The sequence below is a fragment of the Ammospiza nelsoni genome, chromosome 2 (assembly GCF_027579445.1).
Source record: "Ammospiza nelsoni isolate bAmmNel1 chromosome 2, bAmmNel1.pri, whole genome shotgun sequence".
NCBI classification, from domain to species: domain Eukaryota; kingdom Metazoa; phylum Chordata; class Aves; order Passeriformes; family Passerellidae; genus Ammospiza; species Ammospiza nelsoni.
The window spans coordinates 83,358,718-83,386,629 of record NC_080634.1 but is presented as its reverse complement, the minus strand read 5'-3'; the positions used below and the strand labels follow the sequence as shown (position 1 = coordinate 83,386,629).

The following is a 27,912-nucleotide window of genomic DNA, read 5'->3' as shown; positions in this document are numbered from 1 at the left end:
GGCACCATCTCTGCTTCCACCCTGATTCCTTATCCTTATCTCTGTTTCTTCTCCCATTCCAGTCTGGCTCCCATCCCACTGTACTCAAGTCAGACATCTTTCCCTTCCTAATACCCTGGGAAAGAGCAAAGAATTGAAGGTTGAGTTAACAAAATGCAAGAAAGGTTTTAATTTTCTTCTCTGAATTCCAGTTCTCAATCTCTCCTTCCCACTCACAACAAGAGGAACTGTAATTGCAAGATAGGAAATGTCTAAGAGCATAATCTATAAATAAAATTTTGAATAAAAATGACATGAAATGTATTCTGAATTCTGTTTTTGCCAACTTACATATCTTTCAGCTAAATCCACAGAGCAGTATTTGAAATGCCCCAAATGTACTTCCAAGATAAATGAATGATCTACAAGTTCATATTCACATTGCAAAGTGCTGTTACTTTTTTATTTTTATATTAAATTTTTAATTCCATTTAGGAGGAGAATTACATGCTTGCATTTGTATGTCAGAAATGAACAGGAAGCAGTGTAGGTACATTTGACATTAACATAAGGTTAGGATAGTTTTGCAGTTGACTTTGAAAGTAAAGAAATTCTTTATGTGCCTGTTCATTTCCTGGACAATATTCTTATTCTCCTTTGCAACTAAATGACTTTGTATAATAAAGAGTGCTTCCAGATACACTTTTTATATACACATGAATAAAACACTGGCATTTTAAGCTTTTTGTTCATGAATGAAAATATACAATGATTCATTTTAGAAAATATATTTGCACGCAATATCTGTTCAGTAGGGAGACTTTAATAAAATATAATTTATTTCATTATGCCTTAGCAATTTCTACTCTTTCCCGTGTGTGCCTCCATGGAAATTTCATTATTCATATTAGCATTTAGACCTTTGTTTTATTCAGTGACTGCATCTGCTAAGAATTTGATGTATTTCCATTAAGCAGCACACCAATAAAAGAAAGTAACTGCTGAGGAGAGAAAAAAAAAAAAAGAAGAGAAAAGAAAAACAACAAAAAGCAAAACACATTAGCTCTACAGAAATGAGGGAGAACACATCTAAGAATCCAATTTGGGAATGAAAGCTTGATTAAGGTAAGAATGCCAGTGATTCCTAACCCTCACATTCCTATATCCTTGGTCTGACACAATCACAATTTTCTCTTCAACCATAAATTTAACTTGATGAGGAGAAAAATAGATCTTATTAGAACACCCTTGTTTAACTCTACAGAGTTACTGATATATAAAGTGATTTTAACAGCCAGAGAGAATTTGTTTCAGCAAGAGTATCTGGATCATACAGTGAGGTAAAGATCAGTTTGTATGGGGCGAGTTGAGGAGCTAAGGGAGCCCAACACTCTTCTCACACACCTTCCAAGCTTGCTCTTAGCCTACTGATAGCACTAGAATCCAGAGCAAGGAGTGGGAACTGTGTGGCATTGCAGTATATTGGCAGCCTCCCATCAGCTGACACATGGGGGAGCAATTCAAAGGAGTGGCTGAACTTGGAAAACGTTGATTGTATTTTAATATCAGGCTCCCGAGATTCCTACCTTTCTCCTTTTTTACTGCAATAACTTCACTCTTCTTCCATTTGCCTCTTGTGTATCCTCCATATGATATCTCTATGCTGTAGAGTTTTGTCAGACAAGTCCCTTTGAGGCATTCTGCCAAGTTTGTGGACGATTCAGCAGCTCTAAGTAGCTACTGTCCTTGCAACCAGCACAAGCTCAAGCCAAGCAAATTGCTCTATGGGTGCCCTGAAGTGCAGCAAGCCAAAGAAATGGCTTAATTTGCCATAAGATGTGCAGCCCAGAAGGCAAGGGTTTATTAGTCTTTGCACATCATGCTACCAATCAGCATATATTACTCATATTTTATCAGCTTTGTATGGTTTTTTATGTTCAGGGTTTTTTTATTAGATGTTTTTGTTTTGTTTTGGTTTGGGGGGGACTTTTTGCAGGGATTGGTTTTTTGAGATTTTTTGAAAGGAACTAATTCAACAACAGTGTTTTCTGACATCTCAGGAAACATTGAATTCATGATACATGGGTTATTGACAGGTCGATGTCTTATGTGAGTTCAGCAAACAAGACAATATTGAAATACTGAATTACTATATAAACAGGACCAATATTGCAAACATTTGGGTTCCCTTCCTGTTTAAAATTCTCGTTTCTGAGTGAAGAGCAATTTCTTGCTTCCTATTCTGCTGTGTGCTGACCATTGATGATTTTGAGATACAAATTCAGCACATGACAGAAAAATGAAAAGACAAAACATATGAAAGCCATCAATATGTTATGCATCCATATGCCTCAGAGATTTTAAATTGCCACTGGGGGATGTCAAGGAATTTCTGAAATTAATTGTAGAAATGAATACCCTCCTAAGAATTGAGTGGTGGTGTAAGAGCACTAGCAGCTATGTGGAAGGACCAAACGTCTCACGTCATGAAAAAAATGTCTTTTTAGAAAAAATTGTCTTGTTTAATGTAAAGATGCGTAAACACAAAAGTAAACAAGTGAACAAACACCAATACAAGGATATTTCATCCATCTAGAATGGCAACCCAAGTGAAAAAAAAAGAAAAGAAAAAATTTGAGATACTTGCTGCTTTCTCAAGTTGCGCCTGGTCAATGTACACATTTCTGCTCTTTTTTAAAAAAAATTGTCTCCATATAAATATTTTCAGTTCTGGGTTAGCGATTCCTTCTGTTTATTTGCTGGAGGATTTGCTGCAGTCCTTAGAATTTGACATTCCCAGAAAAGGGACTTAAGTATAATAGATAATCAAACCAAATTATTCCTGGTGTTTGTTTGTGTTCATTTTAATAAATGAATTAATGAAACCCAATACAAATCCAGTAAGAATAATATATTATTACTGAATTAAATTTAATATTAGGCATTTTTTAATGACTTGTACTTTGGGGTTGGGCATATGGGATTCTCAGAGAAGATGATAGCTTGCATAATTCTTTTTTTTTTATCTGCATCACTTATTTGAGCCTCAGTATTAGTTGTGTCAATCCCTGTGTTAGCAGTCTTTCATCTGTCAATCTCTATTCTACTTGAATTAGGTTTTATCTGCAAAAAGTTTATTTTATCTGAAGAAGAGTCTACCTTTATTTTTGCAAATGTGATAACTATGCAGTTTGGCTTTGGAGAAAATAAATGCAAACTGTAGATCTGTACACAAGTTCCATAGTTGTTACTGGCTTTAAATTGCCTTTTGTTCTGCAGTAAAAGAATAATAAGATAAAAGGTAATGCAGAATCATGTGCAATGTCTAACAGTTTCAGTCACTTCACTGTTAGATTTTCTTTTTATTTGTTTTATTTTGGCTGCAATCACTGGAATATATTGGCTACAATACTTGCAGATGGAAACTAAGCACAGATGTGCCAACATAGACTCCAGGTTTGTGAGCATACAAATTTTTATTGCAAGTAGAGCAAATAGCTTTCCTTGGATTATCCAAGCTGAAGCTGAAAAAGTGCCATATATAAAAGATTTCATTTTGGGAACAGTTGAAACTACATGTACAACTGCACTTTGAATGGGAGATTATTTTTTTATGCTGTTTTGGGCCAAATCTGTTTACTTTAGTATTGTAGCCATTACTGTGGTTTTCTTGAGAAGATGTGCATTGCCTACATGAGTTGCCTTGGACACAGCAGCAGTGGAGAGAGCAGAAGCATATTTATTTAACTGAAAAACAACAGTAACCATTTGAACTCTTGCTGAGTACATCTCCACTGCATCATTTTACACATCTTGAAAGCTTTTGGGAATCATGATAATTGATGGTTTTATATTTTACAATATTAGAATTTTTAATTGATTCTCTCATTCCAATTCATGACCAAAATTAGGTGCTTTAAACAGTTTTACTTCTGTTTTTGGAAGATTTGTGGCCTGTTTCATACTTTTTTCCCCAGTGACTCCATAAAAACTTGATTGTAAGGGTGATTTGGTCTCAGACTTCCAGTCTTCTGCCTTTTTTTGGTGTTTCCATCTAATTTCTCTAAGATTACATAACAGAAACAACCCTTGAGAAAGAAATGTTTTCTAGGAAAAAAATTAACATCTGATTTAATATGTAAAAAAAAATTAAGGGGCAAAAGATGACAAATTACAAGCTATTTAATATCAATCATTTTGGTTTGGTTTTCTAGCTTCACAACCTAATACTTGAAACACTATATGTTCTTAACTGATATTCAATGTTTTCTCTTTGCTACATTAATATTTAAAGAAGCCTAAAGAGTTTTTGCTTTTAAAATATTCATGACTGCTGCTCTTTTATGTGAAACAAATTTCAAAGGGAGGATCCCTAATTCACTTATTAACCAATTCACATGTCTTCTCACTTGTCTAAGCAATTTTTAGTGGTTTTATCCATTAATCTGAGTCAAAGTGCAAATCTGATAATTGCACTGAAGTAACAAATATTGGGTAGATTTACATTTGGGAGACTGGCAGATTGTTTTTTCCAGCTTTCTTATTGACTCTGGAATTACATGACTTGGAAAAGCAGGCATGTTTTAAGGGGAAAAAATATTGCAAAGAGTTAATATTTATCTGAAACATATTTTCTAAGCTTGCTTCTACTCTCCAAAAACTTGCTTGCTAATAACAGGTATTAGAACACTATTCTAGAGGGTGAAGGACTCTCAAGAAATGTACAGGCAAAAACTGCAAAGTGTAACCATAGAGCCCCTTCTTTCTGCTGAGACTGTCCCAGGGCATGGTTGTGTAGCAGAATTCACATGTTCATTCAGCTCTGCTGTGGGATGGAAAGGGCACCACCCTCTTTAATCTGAGTACAAGAAGTAGATGGGGACTCAGAGGCTGCCACATCACTTCACATGGAGAGCAGGTGACAGCTGCTGGTCCTCTTTGGTCTCTGCTGCTCTGCTCTGAATTTACCTTGGCAGCACGAGCACGACAAAGTCATGCCACATTATTAGCAAAATGTTCAGACAGGGCTTCCCTTACTCTTGTTTTCATTTTCAAATGTAGCTTGTGAAATTTACTCTGTTTTTCAGATGAGCATCACAAGAGACCGATGCCAATCTGCAGAAGATTTTCCTCCAGCAATCTGTATTTGAGCCCATGGCAGAGACTGCAGGCAGTTTTTTGGCAGCATCTGATATACTTCTGTGTTTGCCACTTAATTAACTGTTGATGGACCATCTGGGCAGCTTATTGTTTATGCATGTAATTTTTCTTTGATTCACCTTGGAATCTGTATAAGCAATGCCCATACTTCTATTAAAAAAAATAATTGGGTAAGTATCCTTTGTGATCAATGTATATGCATATTTTGAAGGCTATATTGTACCAAAAAGTTGTTAGATTAGCTGATTTACATACTTAGGCTTCAAGAGAGGAGGGTGAAAATGGTTAAATGATTTCTATGCCTAAAATACCTAAACAATCGTTTACCTTATTTCTCAGGGAGAAATTTGCACTACATTATTCAATTAATATCTTTAATTTTTTGTCAGAAGAAGGTGAAAGCCCAAGAGGTGTAGGGGGATACAGTATGGGTAAATGAAGGTGGCACAGAATGTAATCTTATCCCCTAAAGAGTTGCAGCTGAATCAATTACTAAAGATTAGGAGCAGGCCGGATGTTAACAGGCCACGCCTGTAGCCAATAAGAAGAGTGTTATAAAAGAGGGGATTGGTGGGAATTTGAGTCAGTTGGCTGCTGTGAGGACAAGGAAGAGTCGGTGCCTGGAGGAGCTGCCTACAAGAAATATCAAGGAGGTACGAAGCTCTGGCAATATGGGATGGTTGCAATGTAATGGCAATAGACTCTTGCACTATAATGACAACAAAAAGGTGGTTTTAAAGAGGAAGAATTGGAAATTTTGGAATAGTTGTTTTTCACTACCTAAAAGAGATGGTTGTGCGAATCTACTACTCTACTTTTTCAGACTTTGCTCTCAGAAATGTTTCGTTTAAAATAACCTCAAAGAACCTGACTGATCATGAGTTCAACAAAGAACAACAGATAGCAAGGAGTCCTATTGAATTCTATTATAAGGGTGATCTAGAAGTTAAAGCTCATACTTAAGTAGTTGGCAAAGTACTTTCATAATCTTCAGAATTTGCTAAATAAAGATCAAAATTACTTAAGCATTCATTTTATTGAGGTAACTCAGATGCAAATTGAAGAAATCAATCACTACCTAAAAGAGATGGTTGTGCACATTAACAAATGTGCAATAGAAGCAATCCTAGCCTTATTTTCAAAAATTCTAACCTCTAAATCAGGATCTAATTAATTAGTCCCTGTTTTGAAGCTATTCAAAATAAGTGCCTGATTTCAGACAAAGCAAAATGAATTTAACTCATGTGAGAAAAGAAAGACCTGAAAAGACAACAAATAATAATGTTAATAAATAAAGGCATGTCCACATTTACCTCACTTTCTATTTTCTGGATAAATCTATTTTCATGTTTTAACTTGGTTTTTTGGGTGTTTTTTGTTTTGTTCTGTTTTGTTGGTTGGTTTTTTTGAATGTTTCTTTCTATTGATTGGTGCTTTGTTTTGTTTTGTTTTTTCTATTGGCTTGGATTGTTTGCTTGCCTGTTTCTTTTGGGACTTTTGCTCACTATAGAGCAGAAATTATTCAAAGGCTTCGAACCCTGCCAGTGTTGTCTCATATCTTCAGGCAGTTTTTTTTTTTTTTTTTTGTAATACTAGCAGTCATTCCAAATCCTTTTTTGGACATATTGAAACCTGAATGCCACATTTCACTTAGTACACTTGGAGTATTTAAAAATATTTTCCATTACAGTAAAAACATACTTCCTGGCTTCAGCACTGCAGTATCTGGAAACATTGAATGGTTTGCACACTTACTGCTGCAATAAAGTAAGTTTCTGAGTTAATATAAAAATAATCTTGTCATTGTCAAGTGCTAAGAAGCAATCATACTTCATATGTATCATGATAACTAAAGTGGTCAAGATGGATGGTAGGATGTATATATAAAAATACATGGTTCAAGACCCATAAACAAGAGTTTAACTTAGGAACAAAAGCTTTAAAGTAAACTTCCTGGACATAAAACTTCTATGCTTTTTAATTTCTGAATAGTACATTTTAAAAAATTCCTTTGCATTGTCAAATTTTTCTTTCTTTTTCTGAATCAGGCTCATTGAGATTAGGAAAACTGTTAGAAATATATGGAACACAACAAAAAAAACCCCAATCTAAATTATAATTTAAGACAAAAGTTTAGTATCATAAATTAAGTTTAAATTATATCTGAAATTACACAAATTCTTGTTGATCTTTCAACTTAAGTTTTCCTACGTTTCATACAACTTCATACAAGTTCCTAAATCCAAAATAAAACTGGCAAAGGGAAACTTCCACTTTCAGAATTTTGGACAAAGGACAGTTTATCAGAAATATTCTGGTGTTCTAATGTCTTTGTGACATTTGCAGTATATTTTAAATTGGAATTGGTGTCAATTTTTGATGACTTTCCCCTTTCTTCATTGATATGTTTGAACTTAGTTTGAATTTATTTAGAGTATTTGTAGATTCCAGTCAAGTCAATGGAACTTGCAATACTGACCATATTTTCTCAAGGGACTCAAAATCACCAGGAAAATCAGTGAAATTTAGTTTTAGTCTGCAGATAATCTGACAAGACGTCTTCATCTTGCTCCAGGACTGTGTTCCAGAAGTTACTGGAAGTGCCCTCCTCTGACATATAGAGTTGCTATTTGAATTAACTGTGGTAATAATTTAATTTGAAATCAATGAAGAATATTTAATGTTGTTTAATTTTGTTAACCTCATGCCAGTTGTAACATTCTAACTTGCAGTTGCACTTCATAAATAAATAAATAACAGTTTTTATACTTTGCCTTTGTACTTTGTAGAGATTTTTTAATAATCTCTAATCTGTTTAGGTGATGTCACTGTATTTCACTCTCTTATTTTTGCCTTAAGAGACCCTACAGTGATTCTGAGCCGTTTACCAGCGATCAACAGTGTGCACCTTCTTGTCTTCACAATGTCACAAAGCCAGACAGATTAATTTTAAAACTCTTCAGCCTAAATAAGCTTTGCTGCCTTTCTGTATTGTTATTTATTATTTGTGTTAGTACAGGGCCTGGAAACAGCTTAAGACAGCTGGCAGATTTTATAGCTAGTATCCTTGCAGAGAAAATATTCAGCTCACAGCTGGAAAAACACATTATAAACAACTGGTTCAGGGGTCAGGCACAAGGGTTACAGTGAATGGTGTGACACCAGACTGTCGACCTGTGACTTTTTGGGTTCTACAGGACTCCATCCTCAGCTCTGTGCTCTTCAACATCTTCATTAATGACTTGGACACGGGTCTAGAAGGGATGCTAAGCAAGTTTCCAGATGACACAAAACTGGGAGGAGCTGTTGATGCCCTTGAAGTCTGGAAGAGCCTGCAGAGAGACCTTGATAAATTACAGGCCTGGGCAATCGCCAGCCATGTGAAGTTCGACAAGGGAATGTGCTGGATTCTGCCACTGGGCTGGGGCAACCATGCACGTACAGTACAGACTGAGAATGAGAGGCTGGAAAGCAGTGCCATGGAAAGGGATCTGGGGCTCCTGGTTGACAGAAAGCTGAATCTGAGCCAGCAGTGCCCTGGCAGCCAGGAGGGACTAGAGTGTTCTGGGGGACATCAGGCACAGCAGCACCAGCTGGGCAGCAGAGGGGATTGTCCTGCTCTGCACTGGAGCAGGCTCACCTTGAGTACTGGGAGTACCACAACATAACAGAGATATAAAGCCATGATAGAGTGCCCAAAGAAGGGCTTTGAATATGGTGAAGGTCTTTGAAGAGAAGCTGAATGAGGAGGGGCTAGGGTCACTTGGTCAGTTTAGCCTGGAGAAGAGGAGACTGAGGGGAGAACTCATTGCAGTCTACAGTCTCCTTATGAGAGTAAGACGAGGGGTGGGCACTGGTCTCTGTGGTGAGCAGTGACAGGACCCACAGAAATGTCCTGGAGCTGAGTCAGGAGAGGTTTAGGTTGGATATTAGGAAAACGTTCCTCACCCAGAGAGAGGGTGGCTGGGCAGTGGTCACAGCACCAGACTGAATGAGGTCAAGAAGCATTTGGGCAATGTTCTTGGGTAATGGTGAGACTTTTGGGGGTAGTGCTGTGCAAAGCCAGGTGTTAAACTCAATGATCCTTGTAGGTAGCTTCCAAGCCAGCATATTCCATGATTCTGGTATAGCTCACACCTTATCTAATCATACAGGCTGCAACTGAGATAGGAGAAAAGACAACTTAGTATTTTTGAAATAGAAGTAGTCAATGAGCCATAAAAATATTATAATTCATATATATATATAGTATCAATATCCAACACTATCTGAATCTATTAAGGATGCAAATTTAACCCTGGATTCTGAAAAGGGATCTTCACAAACAAATTCCATGTACATGTCTTTTGGGAGTTTCTATGAATGAAGTGTTACTCCTCAGAACATTAGTCTATGCCTTTGTGAAGATTAGACTTCAAAATGAGGATAGTTCATTAGGAGCTTTCAGAGGCATGTAGAGCAATTTCATATCCTACTGAAACATAAAAAGCACATATACATGCACTCCCACAATCCCAACACCTCCTTCCCCAGGTGAAGAAGAAACAACAGAGTAAAAATAAGTTTATTTTGGTTATTTGAATGTTGTGTAATTTTACTGGAATTTGTTTGCATTTCATTGGAATGCCATGAGTATTAGACACGAAGTCACATTATTTAGGTCTAAAAAAATGATGTAGTGTCTGTATTGTAATTTCTCATACAATCAATGCCCTTGGTTCTCATAAGCAGTTCTAAAAGTGTCTTCTATCCCCTGTACAGCTGGAACTGAAACCTGTTCCCTCTTCCTTATTAATAGTCATTGAAGAGTTCAGTTGCTATTGAGCAGAATTATGAAAGCTTATTTTTTGGTCTAGGTGCTTATTGTTGTGACAAGATTTTTTTCCCTTAATATCCAGGAGGAGGGAGAAGAAAAGAAGACAATTTCCTGAAAAGCTATTTCATTGGGCACTGCTTTGTCTTTACAGTTCTTCCGAGGTTGTGAACGTTAAGAGCCATAAACTGGTATTGGCAAGTAATTACTCCTTTATGGCTGCCATTTGCATTTGATGCATGCTGGTAGACAGGTAATGATTGTCCCAGAAACTTCCCTTACAGCTGCATTCTCCTAATGTTTGTTATAAAGCATGGCTAAAGTTTTTATTATATTTTCAATAAAAACATAAACACAGGGACACAAGTATTTCCGTAGGGGTGATATATGTCTGTTTGGTGAAGGTACAGGACAGAATCTCTGGGGTGAATAGACTCAGAAGTGACACCCTAATGAAATGTGCATAGACTAGGTAAGAGTAATCAGAACCTCTGAAAGCAATCTTTAAAAGCAAAACCTGGCTTTTTCTACTCTTCCATTACTAATTCATAAATTAATCTTATTTTCATATTTTTTTTTCTTTTAATTAAAAAATACAAATACTTCTATACATATTAAACCCAGTTTTAACTATATCTCTATTGTGTTTTTCCTTTCATGCAGCACTTATTATTTTGTATCAGTCATCTTTAAAGCATGTGATGAAAAGTTCAGACTTCTAAAAGAGATTCAGTATCAGTTGCACCGTTTGAAAACTAGACAGGTAACAAGAAATAATTGAAAACCATGGATTTTGTCTTGTTTTGATTGGGGTTTTCTGCCATTGAGTTCTCTAAATAAATTTGATGTTGGCCTTACAAAATTACTGGCTGGTTTTCAGATGTTTTATTTTAATGGAGGGTTAACTCAGTGAAAAATAAAAGGCTCAACTCAGCAGAAAATTCTAGTTGAATGAACAAATTCATTTTCCATGCATACTATATTAGCTTACTATAGACTTTATAAACTAAATTCTTCCAAAAATATAAATGAACTAGCGGCTATGCAATTCAAATTGAGACAAGGATTTAAACCTTTGTCACAATGGTAGATTTAAAACATGCATCTAAATAAGGGCATAATTATAGTCTGATGCACAAAAATTATCACAATAATAAAAGAAGTATAAAAATAGGAGTGTATTATGCATTTGTATGATGTATTTGCACAGCAAATGAGAGGAATTTCAAAATGATGTTGCTAAGAGTTATGAGCATCTTTTTACATAATTCATCAATGTGCAATACCTTCTGTTTTTAAACAGGGAGACAAGCACAACACTTCAGTGTGAGGCTGTAAATTGAAGTTTAAGACATAGCATAATATTTGATTTCTTAGTAGCCTGCTGGGGTTCTATTGTATGATTATGACAGTTATTCATCAAGTAAAAAAAATTCTTAGCTGAATTTAATCTGTTGAGTTTTTTTCTTTTTTTTTTCCCTTTTTTTTTTTTTTTTTTTTTTTTTTTTTTTAGTTAAGACATAGTGTGATACTACCAGGATGTGTCAAACTGTGCATTGTCTGCTTCACTTGGAGTAAAACCCCATTACATACATGTAGAACCAAATATGATTTAATAGGAAAAGTCTCTATGTCAACTTTCTGCAAAAGTGAGTACAGGTAAGGCCAAGCCAACAGGACTCAGCAGCATGGGCTACTAGCAGTAATGGAAACTAGATGCTTATGCAATAATTTTTCTCAGTTGTAAGAAGTATTTTGTTTTGGATTTTCTCCTTGATGAATTACAGAAACACGTGAACACTAATTTCAGTGTAGTATCCTAATCTTCTCATTTTTACATCATATTTAGTTCCATGCTTGCCTACAGAAATTATTTTTGCTGATTTCCCTTTCCAGAAAGAAAAAATACCTACATGTACAAACAGACATATTAGAACTAAGAGATTCACAACTCAGAACTCATCTAGTAGTTGTTTTCCATAGACAGAAGATAAACTAGTTTGTTTTTTTCCAAACAAACCATGTACTCTTATTTTCCACTCCCTTTCCAATTGTTTAATGTAGTACTTTAAGCTTGCAAAAATTAGAAGCTTTATTTAAGATACATAGTACTAGATATCACTGATGCATTTGGATATATGAATTAAAAAGAATTAAAAATAGTACATCATATAAGCAACTTGATTGAGTTGTGTTTGAATGGTTTGAGCCAAGGCTCTTCAGGATCTCTCTGCACAGCTATATTGTTGTGTAGGGAAAAGGCACAATTGCAAGAAAAATAGGAATAATTAGAATAAAAAATCTTTTGCACTGTACATGTAAATATTTGAGATATATTCATACTCAATATTGTGGTATGAATAATGCCCAATATTGGGCATTATTTTCCAGTTAATAGGGTTTATCTTAAACAAATCCAGAATTTTAATTTTGCAAACAAAATGTATATATCAGTTCTACTTTAATATAACATAAAAAATAAGTTAAAAATTGTAAACCTATTTTGAATCCTAATATTAACACTTCTTTATATAATACCTTTAGAAAGGAAGAAAAACTATAATTTATGTGTGATTTAAGTTACAATTTTTGCAATTTTAAAGCAGATTTACTTGACTTCACAAAATCTGAAAAGCAGGCTAAGGAATGACAGATACAAGTCTCAGTCTCTTAGAGATACCAATAAATAACAGATTTAGCACAGCACAAAATATTTGGATTGTCATTGCAATGTAGGATATCATTGAAATTTATTTTTAATACCCCACCATGGAAATCTTTTTCCATCACCTCCTTAAACCTGGAAATGTCAAAAATTGTGCCATGTTTTATATCCAGCTCTCAATGCCCATGTTTGCCTGAGACAGTTTAGAGCATTCACAGTCTTACAATGGCAGAGCTATCTAATGGTTAACATGTGTTCTCACAGGGCACCAAAAATTAACGTTCTCCTGCTAAAAGTGGTCCAGTTTGGTGGGTATTTTGATAGCATATCTGAGAAGTTGAGGTCTTCAGTGAAGATGGCTAAATATAGTTTCTTTTAATGTACGTCAGTTGAAAAACGTAGCACCCTCCAAAATACAACAGCAACAAAACACCTGGACTGGATATTGCAAGCCATGAGTAAATATGTTGTGTTATTCTGACTTAATTTAAGGGTTGACTCGTTTTTCAATGTATAAATTGGGATAATAAGAAGCTTTAATGGCTTACACTCTTAAATCTCGATCTGCTAATCTGTAGATGAGCTGTCGTAAACACCACTTGGAAACTTGATTTCTCAGAAATACAGCTGCGAACAGAGCTGGAAGACAACATTATTTCTTTCTTAAATTTGTTTTCCATTAAAAATTTTAACACAAAAAATAACTTTTGTTTTTTAAACAGATTTTTTTTATTAAGTCCTCCACATCTAAAGATCTCTTTTATCATCTTTAAGGGAGTTTCCCTTGGCATATTTGCAGTGTTGATATTTTTCATTCTGGTTTTATGTTGATCATAGGCTGAAATTATCTAAGACTTTGCTAAAAATAGAATTAAATTTCATTTCTAAATAATGAAAAAATAACTGGCAGGTTATTAATAAAACCCTGTAATGTTTATGGGCACCTAGAATATTGATAATTTTATATGGGAAGGTATCATGCATATTATATGAGAAGCAAGCAATCAAATATTTAAAATGGATTGAATGATTCAGCATATTAATAATGGATTGTGTCACAAGGACTCTCATCACAAGAGTTATTTCTCTGCAGGTCAGTAGGAAACAGACATTATTGCCATGTTAGAACTGCTGGGTTTTTTCCTGATCTGGACTTTTGGAATTTAGTTGGAAACTAACATCACTAACATCAGAGTTTCAGGACATGGGTTGCATTCTAGTTTTTACCATGATTTGAGGGCAGAAATCAGCTTCACAAAATGGAATATGTTTAAGGAGAGGTTGTAGTGGATCTCTTAAAGGTGAAATCCTCACTCTTATCAGATGGCAAGATAACAAGAATTTCTCTGTGATGCAGCTTTCATTTTATCTGATGATCAGATTTATAGTTTTAGACAACCTGCTGAGTGACACAGAAAGTTAACTAATTGCCTCATATTCAGTTTTGTTTCAGAGAAAAGGAAATAATTCATCAACTTGCAACAAAGCAATCTTTTAATGGAGTCCTGTGAGAAACCATAATTTTAAGGTTTGTTTTTTTTTTTAATTTAAGTTTTGAACACCAGAGAACATCTGGGTTTTTTCCTCAATTAAAAAGCAGGCCAAAAAAATGACCAAAAAAATCATGCAGCTTCTTTGCATTAGTTTCTTTTCAAAGAAGAAAGTAATTGTTTTCTCCAATTTCATCTCCCAGTAATGATGAAGTGTTTACTATAGTAAATTCAAATTTATCTCAAAATTATCCTTACAAAAAAAAAAAATTCTACTCCCTTCTTTTCTCTTCTAATCCTTCCTTACACCAGCAAATTCCTTAGAAAATTTAGTAGTATTTATTAGGGAATATTCAAGTTCTCAGAACCTTTCCAGAGTTACAGACAATACTTTCAGACTGATGGCTTGAATGTAGAAGAAAACTCCTCCATTACATCAACAGCTTTTGTTTGAAATATTATGCAGTTGCTCACATACACAGCAGGAAATAAAGAAAGGAAAACTGGCCTTCAAAACCAAGTATTAAAACTAAATGTCTGTAGTCTTACAGCAGATAACAAACAAGCAAAAAATATTAATGACCTTTGCTATAATTTGCTAAACTACAACACAGCTGGAAACACTGAAGGAGGAACCCATAAACAAACCTTTCAGTAAATACAAATTCTGTGTAGCAGGGAAAGAAAAAGGAATTCTCTGAAAACCCATTAAAACTCACAGTATGAAGTGGTATAAAGAATTAAAAGGGACAACATAATACAGTTGTCTAAAATCAGCATGTTATATGGGAAATTAATAGGGATTACTTCATCTGAATTTCTTTTATAATGGGAAATTATGTTCCAAAAGTATTATCCCAAAAAATTATTGTACATAAATATTTTTGTGTTAAGGTAAAAATCTCACCAAAATGCAGGTTGAGTTGGGAGACTTTTTGAGCTCTTATCAAAATTTCACAGAATTGAATCAAATATTTGACTGAATTGGACAAGTTATTGGATGACATATTCAAATTATGACAGTGCCTTAAAGAAAATTAGCGTTTATTCTGGAAAATAGTTGCAGGAAGTGAAAAGAAGATAAGGAATTTAATCCAAGATTGGTGTTGAAATAAGGAAGCTTGTGACTACTTTTATTTTTAATGATTTATATTTTACTTTGGACTTAGGCTTTTAAATATTTCCTATCTAATTCTAAATCTTTCAATGTGTGTACTCATATATGTCTAGAGAGCTTTGGGGGAAAAGAATACAAGTACAACAGTAATCTGTTTCTGCATTTTCTGTCTCTCAGTGGATTCATAATGTAACAAAAGTCTTTAAACTTAAATTGTGTTTCTGCAGCTCACCATATGCAGAATACATCTATCCCACCACAGAGACTAGCATAGAGTTAGTCAAGTAATTTTAAATATCAGAAGTACTTTTAATTCTGGGATTAATCTGCTTCCTTTATTTGTGAAGTGAGGTAACTCTGCAATGCCATCTCTCGTGTCGTAGAACCTTTGGTTATCATTTTCAGGGTCCGCTACTTAGGCCAGAACTGGGCTTCTGCCTGGAGAAGGAACAAAATGCAGCCTGAAAAATACATCCCGAACTTTGAAATTAAGGTGGTTTCTTGAGCAGAGCTGTATTTCCATGCAACATGAGCATAGCAAATTCAGCTCCAGGACACACCAGAGTAGCTGCCCAGCATACCTTGCTGTCAGTATCTACATCCACTAATAGCCATTAGTCCAAGATACTTGGACATTCAGAAGCTTGCTGTTACTAACTTGAAAACATATCCAGATATCCTGCAGAAATGCCTAAAAGTATTGTTTATCTTTTGAGTATTAGACAGCACATTCACTCACCAGCTGAGCTGGTGATAAATAATACTTTAAACATGAAATACTGAAAAGACAAGATTAAAATAAGGAAAGCTGTAAAATAATTGGTATATAATTGCCAGGGATTTTTCTTGTCTTTGCCATGGACTTTATACTGAGCAAAGTGTAAAAGAAGAGTTTTCCTAAAATTCTCTCTGAAGTAAGAAATGGTAAATGGATGGATAAATTAAACAAAATTTCCCCTTCTGTACCCAGCAACCCTGTTGAGCTGTGCCACTAAAAAAATGATTGCTTGCAAAAGAAGGCCTCCTCACAAGCATGAGTTTCTCTTGTCAAATGGGAGAATAATTCAAAGGCACATCTGAAAGACACAGAGGAGGAATATAAATGCTGGATTCAGTAAGGTGTTTAGACACCGAAAGATAACACAGTGCAGCGTCTGACTTTAGTCACTGTCATAGGAGAACATGAGTTACAAGATTCCTACTTAGGATCTAATAAAAGTCATAATGCCAGACCTTCAAAAACAAGCCTAAATATACTTGTTCTGGTTGGTCATAGGTTTCTGTCATGACATAAATATCAACCCACTGCTATTTACTTCAGACTGGTGACTACTTGTGAGTAACCTTCTTTCACATAGTAACTATAATTTTGTATAAAGATCGTGATTGGAATTCATCCTCCAAAACAACATTGCAGGACAATGAATGTTTAAAATGAGTAATAAATGCAATCTTGGATGCGGGTTGAAAACCATAGCACACACTTATGTATATGGAAAATACATTCTGAAATAGAAAACTAAAATGTTTTTAGGGAAAGTTGATTTTTTTATAGATAATTTTGTATAAAACTTCAAATAAAACTCTTGCTCACCACACTACTTGTGTCACTGCAATAGTTTAGACCCCAGACAAGGCTGGGTTGTAAGACCCCAGATAAGCCTTGATGTCCCCCTTTCAGTGGGTCTCAGTGGGAACAGTCTGTCACTCATTGGAACCCTAGTGGAATAAGACAGCATAAATCTTAGGAATACAGCACTGAAGGCTTTCTCTCAAATTTCTGTTTTGCAATATATTCTGCTCCTGTTTACCATCGTTCAATCAATTTCTGTTCCAAGCAAGTTTGAATTATTGCTGGTTGAATTATGAATGATAAATTAAGAATATTTGATTCAAATCAGTGAATCATCCTACGTGGACAAGTTGTTTCCATATTCTGTGAACAGTGTGGATAGAATAAAATTAATTTAATTCCTTTGAGAGACATCAGGATTGAGAAACAATTTAGTGAAAATTCAGGCAAAATACATTTCGTAAATATGCTCTTATAAAATGTGTTTAACTCTGTAATAGAATCCATATACATCTCATTCTGTGAGGCTCATCTGCTTCTTCTCCTCTCAATATGTCAAACTATTTCCATTAGTTCTGCAGATGACTTCCTTGCTTATTTCATATCAAATTATTATTTGTCCATCAAGATTGATTCTTCCTCTTAATTTTAATCCTATTATTTTATAATAATAAATATCTTCCTGCTTCCTTTCCTCTGATATTGCACAAAATTAAAGGAAAAGTTTACTCTTTAGAGTTGGTGTGGCATTTTTGGTATTTATTTAACTTCATTTTTCTTCCCCAATCAAGAAATTTTACCTTGAAAAGTTATGCCCCTGTTAAACCAAAAAAAACCTGAAACCAAGAAGACTAATCAAAAGACAAAGAAAAGTCCTGGAAAATGCCATAGCCCCATACTTTTTTTCCCCCCCATGTTGCTTTAACTCCTTACATTTTAATTCCACTGATATTATTATCCTGGTCTTTCTACATCAGTTCCTTTAGACAACACTTTCTAGGCTGTCTTTCAATAGCTACAGGTAACTTCCCTGCTATTTATTAAGTACCACTCAGTCTACTCAGTGCTTTTCCACTTAGATAAGTCAAAATGTCTAGATATGTGTCTGACTTTTAAAAAAAAATTCTTAGTCCTGAAAAAACCATAATTTTCATTATGTCTGTTATTTAAAAAAATAGAATGGAATGAAGAAAATATTTCGATTGATTAAGGCTGCTACATATATCTAACCCCATCTACAGAATTACCACTATAATGCATAGAATTTTTATCATAATTTTCTACTGGTATAAATATTTCTGATAGTTTTTTCCTCTTTTCTATTCTCTCCCCAGAGATTTTTAAAGTCTGCTTCAATTAGTCATGTATCAGGGTCTTACAATCCATGGCAATTTTATACCAATTCTTTCTTCTTATATTTCCTGTTGCAATAACTTCCTACTGTAATAATAAAGAAAATAAAAATTTAAAAGAAATATTTTTATCTTGAAAATCATGTAAGATAGTACAGAGAGTTCTTGCTACTTGTTTTGTTTTAGTGGTAAGAAAGGTAAAGGAACAATCTGCATTAAATTTTTTTGTTACTTAATAATAAAATGAAGAGGGAAAATTGCTCAAGCCAAATAAGAAATTAAGTTATTTTTAAAAAAAAAGGTGGTTTCCTAGTAAGATTCTAAAATTGTATCTCGTTTGTAAGTGCTCCTCATGAAAATAAATTGAAAGCGTAAGAGATTATTCTTATGGAGAAGCAATGACACAAATAACATCCTCAGCCCCCAATATTCAAACCAGCCTATTAAATAATTGTTGACCCAAAGTGCAGATCATGCAGGCAGCAAAAGAGATGAAACAGTATTTGGCTATATATCCAAATGTTAATTCCTCAGAAATGTCTTCCTGAGGAGGATTAGTTTTATTTTTATGGGGGGTTTTTCTAAGGTTTTGAACTTGCACGTGTGAAATAGTATTATTTTCTAGAAGTGTCTCTAAGCTAAACTTGACTCATTCCTTGGTCAAATGAGGGCAAAGCCTGACTATTACTTGCTGTATATTGTGATATCCCAATTTAATGCAGTACTTGAGAAGAGTTACAGAGTCTGAGTCAAGGGCTTTATAGGCTAATAAGAATTCATGAAAGAAGAAAAATTAAAAAGGGAGCTCATGAAGCACCTTGACTCAAGTAGCATGTATTTTTCCTGTGTGGATAACAAAGGAAAAAAAAAAGCCATTTTAGCAATATTCCTGTTGTTAATGGTAATGCATACACTTCTGTGGGATTCAACAGAACTGTACTCACTTGCATCAGCTAATCAGAACCTAATTTCTTCCATTGCCACAAGCTTTGTACTTTAGAGTAGACCTGTTTGATTTATGAGTTTCTTGTTCTAAAGCATAAGTATTTAGATTCAAAAGTGAATTTGTAGAGGGAGTGGGGGCATTACTTGCTCCTTTCAGCCCCTCTATTTACTATCATGTAGATAAATATTCTAGACCTAGAAAAAAATAAATGGTCAGCAAAGGTTGTCAAAAGAACAATGAAGAGGTTAAGAGATTGCCTTTTTTTTTTTTTTAGGAGGGATTTTTTGTAGGGGGGGGAATGTTTTTATTTATTCATCTATTTATTTATGTAATTTTAACATATGGATTTTTCTTTCCAATTCTGAGATGAAACAATCTGAATTCAATGAAATTTATATACACTGCTAGATATGATAGTATATATCTTTATAATACCCTCTTTTACAGGGTATAATTTTGAGTGCATACATAATGTTCTGTTTTATTTTAAAGATGATTTTCAGTGTGTACCTTTGACCTCTGTTGTCCAATATGGTGCTGGTTTGGGCTGGGGTAAAGCTGATTTTCCTCACAGTGGCTGATGTGGGGCTGTGTTTTGGTTTTGTGCTGAACACAGGGTTGATAACAAAGAGATGTTGATGTTTTTGTTATTGCTGAACAGGCTTTAAACAGAGGCTTTTTCAGCTTTTCCTACGGCTGTGCTGGTGAGGAAGTTGGGGGTGCAGGGGAGGTTGGGAGGAGACACAGCCAGGAGAGGTGACCCCAGCTGACCCAAGGGACATTCCAGACCGGGTGGCATCGTGCTCAGTGCATAAAGAAGTGGGGATAAGAAGGATGGGGGGGGGTCATGTTTGGAGCCATGGCATTTGTCTTCCCAAGTCACCATTACGTGTGATGAGGCCCAGCTCTGCTGGAGATGGCTGAACTCCTGCCTGCCCAAGGGAAACAGAGAATTAATTTCTTGTTTTGTTTTGCTTGCACGTGCAGATTTTGCTTTCCTCATTAAATTGTTTGTCTCATCCCTAGGGTTTTCTGTCTTTTATTCTTCTGACTGTCTCCCCAAAGCTGCTGGTGGGAGTGCAAGCAGCTTTGGGGGGCTTGGTTGCTGACTGGGGCTAAACAACAACTTAAGCCCTCTAAGAAAAAAAAAGAGCTGTAGAGGCTAAACCAAATGAACTGACTGATTTAATGTACCTGTCTACAGGTACATGGAGCAGATAAGTAATGATTGGGCACAGAATATCCATTACAGAGAAGAGAAGGTTTGTCAAGTAGAATCATTAAAGGGAGATGAAAAGGGCATTAAAATTAGATTTTGCTGAGGAATGTGACTTTGAAATGCAGAACACCCACATTTTATTTCTTTGTCCCTGGTGATAACCTGCTCCAGATGCCATACAGCAAGTGTCTGGAAGTGGCTGTCATTCACAAGAATTGCTGCAGTTATTTGCTTCAGCTCAGGAGATTAACATCTTCCTCTACTACAAACCTCTTTTGGAAGCCTCTTAATGGAAATAAGGGTGGCAAAGGCTAATCCTAAAACTAGGTTTAAGCCCAGCTCACTTTACCTGTTTGTGGTATATCTCCATCTCTTCCATATGGAGGATATTCTGGTTATCTGAACCTGTCTCTATGAAAAGAGGGAAAAATATAATTAAAATTGTCTTCTGGAAATCCCTTTGAGCTCCTGGACTAAATTATGCTGAAATGTAAGAATGAAGAATACCTGAACCAGTAGAAAAAGCAAAAGTTGATTAAAAACAACAAAAAAAGAAGTTAAAAATATTAACTATGCCAAACTTTCAGTGGGATCTGTCAGGAATCAGAAAGTATTTGCACAAGTGCAAACACTTACAAGTCTCTTGGGCAATATGGGGATAAGAAACACTCAGTGACAGAGGTCACTGAACAGTCATCATCTTTATTAAACAGGGCAAGTCAAGCTGGAGATTTTCAGCCAGAGTTCTTTGTATGATCTTTTGAGCATGAACTCTCCTGTGCAGGTAAGAGTGATATTTTCCAGCAAGTGCTCACTTAAGAGCTGTTCTCATTTGTGTGAAGAACTGAGAAATTTTGAGTGTTTTATGCCTGAGCCTGTCTCTTGTGCCTTTCTCCTTGGAATGCTTCTGTTCACACTGATATTTCACCTTGCTTTAGAAAGGAAATTTCTTGGCAGGTTTGCTTGGAAAGGTCAGGCACAACAGAAATAGAAATTTTATTTCTTTTAAAAAATTCTTATTACAAATGAAGGAAAAACAACTCAGTGCAAATTGTTGCTTTAACTATCATTTTCTACTTCCTTCTTATAGATATGCTCTCCTTCAGGCTTCTTCAAATTTTGAGTGACCAAAAAATTGTTACATGCGCGAACGCGTAAGCGGCTCAAAGTCTGCCTAGCTAGAGGGGTATCGGCCGGCGCCCCCGCTGCATCTGAGATCAGCCCCCCTTGGCGTCGTGGCCTCGGGCTGGGCTGGATCGCGGACTGGATTCTATGCGCTGCACCAAACGAGGAAAGGGAGCGACCACTCGCTGGGGGTTAAAGTTGGTTTATTGAAGGAAGGCAGGTACCAACTGAGGGAGGGCACCGACCAGCAAATGGCCTCGAGCAAGGGGGAGAGGCAAGGTTTTAAAGGCAAGGGGCGGAGAAAGGAGGGAAACCCCGCTAGCAAATAGGAAAACATATAGGGAGATGCACAACATAACTGACATGCAAACATATCCAATAAACACAAGGTTAGAGAAGAGCCCCGGGACCCCAGCCAATTACATCCCCCAAAGAGAAGAAGGTTCTCGAAAGCTGGGAGGAGTGGGGGGTGATTGACTGAGCCCAGGGAGGAGGAAAAGCTTACTTATATGGTAAAACAAGGGAGGGGAAGTTACATAACTTGAGCGATTGACAACTGAAGGGGGCAGGGGTAACCATAGTAACATAACTGTCAGGAGAGCTGTGGCGGGAAAACTGGGGAGGGAAGAACCATTTTACAAGGACAAAAGGGGAATGATACATAAAATGGGGGAACACAAGAGAAACTTAAAAACGCACTACAACAGTTACATTTAAGATTTAATAAGATTTGTGTTAAATTTAGAAAAACAAGATTAGGAGAAATCATCTAATCAAGGTCTTCAACTACCCAATTAGTGGTCATAGAGGAGTGAAGGCCAGACTCCCCTAAGTGCACACTGGAAGGAGGAAAGACACGGGACACAAGCTGCAGCAAAGGCATTTCCTTTTAGATGTGTGGAAAAAACTCTGCAGTGACTGTGGTCAAGCAATGGAATAAGTTGAATACAGCTTGATGAGAATGGCTGTCTCTTTGAGGAAATTACATATTTTCCCAGACAAAACCCTGAATAACATCACTACACTCTAAAATATGATTTTCCTTCAGCCAATACTACACCACTGATGTCCAGAGGGCACTAGCAACCTAGATTATTCTCTAATTCTCAAACTAACAAACTGCATCTATTGAAGAGAACTGTTGAACTTTTCAATATGAATAACTGATACTCAACCATGATTCAATATTTCCTTTTATAAAATTGCAAAAGGGGATGAAAAGGACATACTGAGAATGAGAACATGAAAAACCTAAGACAAGGTCTGTTATACTGGAAATAAAAACAAACTACACTGTTTAAAGTTTAATTTCATCTTTTATTTCCTTTTTACTCTCTGTCCCCTTGATAATAGTATTCTGGAATTATCTTCACCAGTTTATCTGTCCCAGCTGTTTAGTTTGCGTTAGAATGTACTTTTAAACCTTCATTAGAAATTTGCCCCTAAAAAATCTTCCTTGGGAGATTGATTATTGCAGTAGGCCGTACACATAACCTGCCTCCCTTATTGACTGAACTTCCTCTGTCCTTATATATTTTCCAAAACCAACATTGTGTTTAAGACCTAATTTTTTTTGCCTCACTGCTCAGAAGGGTGTTGGTCTAGCAAATGGCCATTACAGCGTAGTAGTATCAGATGTTTTCTGCAGACTGCTGCCTCCATCAAACATGTGTTTTAAATAAAAGTTGCCATAGGTCCCACACCATACCTATTTTCTTTTACTTAATTCTGTTGTAATAGTTATTCTATCCAAATTTTATCTCCCAGCAATAAATGTAAAACTTAATTTAAGCTATACCAATTAGATCTGGGTTTGTGATTTTATCTCCTAGTTATACATTTAATAGTTGATTTAAGCTTCACAAATTGCTTTAGATCCTGGAGAAGGAGGGGTGTGATCCTGATAAATCATACTGAGTTTCAGATGAAGTGCAAATGTGCTTGGTTAGGAGTTGCTGTTACTCTGGTTCCCTATGGTTTTCTTTACACTAGTAATTGAGCAAATTATAGGTCCAGTCCCATAAACCCTCAGCAGATGGAACTTCTGTTTCCAATAGGAGCTCCGGTTGCGAGGGGCTTGCTCCTAATCCTGGGCCCAGCCAAAACTGAGGGGTTGGAAGAGGGGAGGAGAGGCAGCACACAGCACTCTGTCCCAGAAGCAGAGTGAAGAGGATGACCAACCTTTCACAGCTTTCCTTTTTTTCTGCCCCTTTTCTCCTTGCCTTGGCAAAGAAGCAGAAGAGAGTGGATAATTGTACTTCTCCTTACTTCTCATTTTGCCCTTTGTTTTGCTTCTCCACCTAATATGTGAATGACCTAGACTTGATCTGGCTTCTGTGTCAGGGGATTCACAGCATTCCCACTTCTGACTGAAATTACAACAGGGAAATTCCAGGGGTTTGAAGAAATGCACCTCTTAATAGAGCTGAGTGTCATGCTGAAACAGCTCTGAAGAAATCCACTTTGGAAGTGAATGTCTAGGTGGCAGGACAAGCAGGATGGTACCTCAGGTTGTCTGAATAACCCACTCTGTTCATGCTACCTTATCATCTGCTGATAAACCTATTCCTTACACCAAGGAATCAATTCAGCTCAAGTGCATGAGCTGTCTTTCTAGACTAGCTGGTAGCTTATCCCTTCCTTCACGTATATTTTGGTAGTAACACGTCATTCCACAATGGAATAAACTTGAACACAGATAGTACAGAGGATTCCAGCCGTTCTCAGCTTTACCAGTTTGGGATTGTTGTTACACAGAGGAGTCCTAATAATGTAATTTTAACAGGGACTCTGGAAGTGCATGCAAAAAGGAACTTGTAACCCAGCTATCAAAATGTGATTAAACAGTTTTAAGATGTCGGTCATATTACGTTTTCGTCTCAGATAATTTCATAGTGCAGAATGAAAGGAAGAGCTTGTGTTCTGAGAATGTAGCAGCTCACAGGTATCAGTCACCTACTAAGAGGGCAGGTGTAGGGAAAAGAAAGAGTTTTTACAGGGAGTATTCTAAAATGGAGGTCAACAAACCTCACTTCAAGGAAAACTCTGCTGAGAAAGCTTTCCCAGAAGTGGTTCTGTAATGTCTAAGGAGTTCTTTATGGAGGTAATAGGAAAACACCCTGGAGAACTAGCTGACAAACACAAGTTTCTATTGAAAAAGAAATGGTGTTTGGAAAGAAAGTCTCATAAAAAACCAAGATATAGACACTGAGCCAATTCAGAAAAAAATATATTATAAGAGCATAAAAATTACCAGACATTCTCTCTGCTCAGCTTTTATCTCAAACTGAAAATCAAACAACTTAATACCTAGCCCCCCAATAAAGCTGAAAAAGAATATTCTACAGCCAAATGCAATCAAGAAAACTGCAAGCTGTGTTCACACTCACAAACTTTAACCTGCACGCTCATTTTTAGATACATATGGTATCTCCCTATTTTTGTATTTATCCCTTGAAGTTATGCTGGTTAAGATGGCTTCAATTTATGTAAAGCAACCCATAGAGCATGGTTCTTCTATAACACACATTGATCTTCAAATTTAATGATACTGTGCAGGGTAGAGATGGCTGTTCTCATATGCTGCAGATGTCTACAAGTGTTGGCAACCACTATTTCATAGATAACTGATAGTTAATTGCCTCCCTGTGAAACTTGCAGATGTCAATGAATTTTCTTCAGTGAAATTTGTATTTAATAGTGTAGTCTCATTGAATGGCATGCCAACCAATATTTTTAAAATAATACATGGTTTTAACAACCTGTTAATAATACATTTCAAGAAATTGCACAGTTGGGTATAAACCTTTTCAGCACATACTCTCATCTGCTTTCCCTTCTTCCTACACTGAATCCATGATACTTAGGAGCACTGCATATATTATCATCTTTGTCACTCCTTACAGAGTTACTATTCCTCTGGACTTCTTTTTTGTTTTTTTCTCTGAGGCAGTATGACATTGCAAAAATGACCCACTCTGCTGTTACTCAGAAATTCCTTGCAAGTTCTAGTGCCAAATATGTGAAGAAAAATGACAGTGTGAGCAGAGATCTGCAGAGCATGGTATACATTCAGATCATGCAGTTAATTCTGGAACTATTTATCCTTTCTCTCTATAGTTTGCATATGACTGCAAATAAATAGACCAGAGTTTGCCAGAGTGGTTATGCTAATGTATTTATTTTGCTTTGAAAATATTTCCCCTGAACTTTTCTGGTAAAATGTAGAAGATAGTGGGAGAAGAATAAGTTTTGTCTATTTTGAGATGTGAAGTTTTGTCTCGTGTCACAAATAAATGTTAAAACAGATGGCTAATTTGTCACAGGGGTGTACATATTTTTTATAGACACACACATCCCTCAAGCACACGAGATTACTAACAAAGTATTTATAATTTTAAATATTAAACCTGTGAATTCCAAGGAAGCTTAAACTTTTTACAGTAACCAAACACCCTCAGCTTCCTTTTATTTTGGAAAAGCATGGGATGAAAACACTGGAGAGAGATATGTTGGACAAAAATGTACCAGGGCACATCAGCAGTGACCAGTTACATCTTACAGTTGCTTTTGTGAAGAGTGTACCCAACAATTTTTAAATACAGAATGTTTTCCTGTTTAATTTAATTATACATAAGGTCTGTTCTTGAATCCCTGAAAACAATAGAATTTTCCCATTACCTTTACAAAAAATATATATCAAGCCAAAGGGAATATGCATCTGGATATTTACTGATCTGAACACAGTAGCAGCATATAATGTGCAAAACATCACATTATCCTATTTCTGGAAGTGTGATTACATACAGTAATAGCCTCCCTGAAATAGGTGCAAACTGGGCAGAAAAAAAATTACTTCACAAAGTTAATTTCCTATATTTTTCCTGGAATATTGAAGACTTAAGAATCCAGCACTAAGCAGTTTCTTATTTTGGCTGCTATTCTATAAATAGAAATAGAAAATGAAAATTCAATTCACCGGTTTACTTGGGTATTTCTTTCTGTGTGATGCTGAACAGCCTGAAGTATGGATGGGCCATGGAGGAGATTAGGTACATGACCTACAGATCTTGCAGAAGCAGCCAAGGGAATGAAGCAAATGAGGCAGAGATGAGAAAGGCCAAGGAAGCTAAAAGATTATGTTGGGATATCAGAGTGACTTAATGAGACAATCTCTAATAAAAGCAAAATAACTGAAAGTTATTATTAGGCTGTGAAAATGTTCCTATACAGCTTCCCATTTGGTGAAAAAAAAAAAAACCAAAACAAAAACAAACCAAAAAACCCCATGAACATATTGGAATGCATTTAATTATTTCACTTAAGAAACTATTTAAGAAATTCAATTATTTTGCTCAATAAAATAGTCCACAACAACCTAAACTAAAGCAGGAAATGCAGGGTCACTTATGTATGAATTGCTGAAAAAGCTTCCTTGTGGCACTTATGGTCTATGACAACTCATGATTTATGACATAATTTATAAAATCCCATATTTCAGTATGAGACAGTATCCTTTACTAGATGGTAATGAACTAAATAAGGAATTAAATTCTGTCATATTATGTTGAGCTTCCTCTAAAAACTTCTTGTAATGAAGCAAGAGGTTGATATGACAGCAATAATGTATATCCTTGCCAGGGAGTGGAGATAAGAACAAATATCTTGGTTTGGCTCTAAGAAGAATACAGTAATTTCAGATAAATACAGAAGCTCCAGACTTAATACCTATTTTTATCCCTAGATTTCTTTTCTTCCCATTAATTAATTTTCATTTACAGAATCAAGGAATTTTTGGAAGTGCCTTTGTACAACAGCCTATTTCAGAAAATTGGCACACCATCAAAGCTGCCAGAAGCCATTGCTTTTGTAAATATTTGCTTGAAAAATTAGAATGAATTGATTACTTACTGAGCTTTCAATTTTATTAATATATCCAGCTGATAAATCAGTTTTGGGGAACTTATTATTTTTTAAATATTCTGAAATTCCAGAAGAAAACAAAACTAAAAGGTATTGATAAATTCTTGAGCATAGATTTTTGTCATTATAGTCCTTTCATGGATATACGTTTTTAAAGACAGAACGTTTATGTACTTGTATACTGGCATGGAATACAGATTATCAAAGAGCCCCACATTTAGTGGTGGTTTTTTGGGTTTTTTTTTGGTTTTTTTTTTTTTTTTTTTTTTTTTTTTTTTTTTTTTTTTTTTTTTAATTTAGAATGCAGCAAATCAGCCTTCAACAGACTCATCCTGAACTAACTTAATTCTCAGATTTTACCCTGCAGGACTGTGAAAGGTTGAAGAGTCCAGATTTACATGTTTGACTTTTAGCAGAGGTGTACCCTAATTTTCTCTTTTTTGTTTCCTTTCTTTTTATTTGGTCTTCTAAATGCAGATGTGTGAGAGATATTTATCTTTTTCTATTTATCCATTATTAGTAAAAGTTTTTATACAGTCAGTTTCAGAGCC

At 35.6% G+C, this 27,912-nt stretch overlaps 1 long non-coding RNA gene across 1 annotated transcript in view; it reads left to right on the top strand.

The window, feature by feature from the left end:
- The window catches only part of LOC132070254 (uncharacterized), a 1,108,023-nt gene extending 1,080,369 nt beyond the window's left edge, over positions 1-27,654 (top strand). The window contains exon 3 of the long non-coding RNA XR_009417925.1: positions 27,583-27,654. This is a non-coding gene — a long non-coding RNA (uncharacterized LOC132070254). The remainder of the gene's footprint in view (positions 1-27,582) is intronic.
- The last annotated feature ends 258 nt before the right edge of the window (positions 27,655-27,912 follow it).